Source organism: Rutilus rutilus (genome assembly GCF_951802725.1).
Source record: "Rutilus rutilus genome assembly, chromosome: 3".
NCBI classification, from domain to species: Eukaryota; Metazoa; Chordata; class Actinopteri; order Cypriniformes; family Leuciscidae; genus Rutilus; species Rutilus rutilus.
Genome location: NC_140211.1, coordinates 37,174,175 through 37,176,164, shown reverse-complemented (window position 1 = coordinate 37,176,164; position 1,990 = coordinate 37,174,175). Strand labels below are relative to the sequence as shown.

The window sequence follows — 1,990 nt, the reverse complement described above, 5'->3', positions numbered from 1 at the left end:
CAACCCATTTTATGGGTTATTTGTGTTGGGTTAAAATTATGGGTTATTTTTTCAGAGAGTAACCATTTTCTGGGTTAAAGGGCTAATATTTTGACCCAATTCATGGGTTGTTTGGGTTTCTGGGTTATTTTTCAAAGAGTAACCCATGTTCTGGGTTATAGGGTTGGCTTTCTCTCTCTCTCTCGCCCGCAGTCGTTCTGGAATTTTCTAACAACAGTCGTTTGAAATAACCGTCGCTTTCGCGCTCGATCCGTTTTGGCCTGTGCTTCATCGGTGCAACTTCATCTATATTCAAGGTAAGAGAGTATTTTCAGTGTTGATGTAATGTAAACTTTTCTGTGTCCATGTCCCTGTTGCTAGTTTATCACCATTTGCTAAAAAAATACGTTGAGAGTAACGTTAGCCGTGGTAATTCTGTGGTTGGCATGTAGCCGTGGCTTTCACGACAACATCTAGGACAACTCGAGGTAACGTTATCACATTTTGAACACGGTCCTGAGCCGTTGCTGGGTGTCGCGCATAGATATAACTTATACACTATATATGTATATATCTATGGGTGTCGCGGACAGACGCCGGATGGCGCCGCCGGTGTGTGTACACTCATAGAGAATGTGTTCGAATTTTAAAGACGCGGCACTGCGCTTCGCGTCCGGTGTGTGAGCCCTTTGAGAGACTGCACGTCCGCTGAGCGATACCTCGAGTTGTCCTAGAGACGCGACGCGGCGCTTCTCGTCCGGTGTGCAAACCCCATAGCCGCGGCTACAGAGCGACGAGGCAACACAATAGTTGAGTTATGTTTTCCAGCTGCGCCGTGCTTATCATATTATACAGTGCTCTACTGGCTGAAGTAGTGAGAGTTAAAGAAGCGGGTCAAGTCTTCAAATTGTTGCTAACCTCTATATTGCTATGTTTTCTCCAGGTCATCTTGAATGGACAGTTTTGTCGCTGATAAGCTAACTGAGTGGCAGCTGTCTGAGCTGACAGAGAATTTTAGAGGTGAGCATTTTACTCTTATTGCCCTTATATCATCATCTCTCTATACCTACATTTTTTTTTAATAAGACTTACATGTGTCAGTGCAAGATTTTGTTGTGCCTTGTCTTTAAGCTGTTATGCATAAGAATGGGCAAGATATTCACTTTTGCATTAATGTCATTACACTTTTTAATGAAAGAAAAGATGTCATTCACACAAAATGGGTAACGTTAATGCTGCAAAAGAACGACGTTAGTCAACTAGCAATTTGGGCCAAAAAAAAAAAAAAAAAAAAAGCCACTGCATTCCCTTAAAAGTGATTATTTGTTAGCTTGATAATGAAAGAGTGTCTGGTGAGTGGTTCACAATTGTCTTAACTTATTAACAATACTCATGTTGTCTTGTTTTCTGTCTTTCAGATGAAGACATAGATGAGGAGGCATTTCTTCTCTTTGATGAGGACACTATCAAAAATCTTTTCCCCAAAGTTGGCCCCAGGCTTAAATTCCTGAGGCTCTTCTGAGAATTGTTGTTTATTTTTCTATTTTTTAACATTTGGGTCAGGTATTTAACCCAGAATTTGGGTCAAAAAGCATAACCCAATTTTCTGAGTTGAAATAACCCATAAATTAGTTGGTCCCTTTTTAACCCAGGAGTTGGGTCAAAAATAACCCATTATGGGTTATTTTTAACCCAGGAGTTTTTAGAGTGTATGAATAATGAAGCTACTTCAGACCAACCCATTTTAGATTTGCGTCGGGCGCAAGAGTCATTTATCCCGCCGGTATAATAGCAACAGCGTCCAAGATCCGCCCACAAAGTTACTTGCGTTTCGCGCTTGACACTTGCGTTTCAGATCGTTAAAATAGGGCCCTCGATGTTCCAAGGATAGAGTCATCATCCAGCTCAATTCAGTTCAAATTTTGTTCTCACCTGATAGTGTCAGTGCAGTTAAATCAATAATATTGCTGAATATCAATTGTCTTTTAAACCCTACACTGGTTACACTGGA

General features: G+C 41.0%; 1 long non-coding RNA gene across 1 annotated transcript; it reads left to right on the top strand.

Annotated features, from left to right (window-relative positions):
• The first annotated feature begins 236 nt into the window (after positions 1-236).
• LOC311288287 lies at positions 237-992 on the top strand. Its single transcript, XR_014626914.1, has 2 exons — positions 237-296; positions 923-992. It is a non-coding gene; the product is annotated as an uncharacterized lncRNA (long non-coding RNA).
• Positions 993-1,990: the final 998 nt, after the last annotated feature.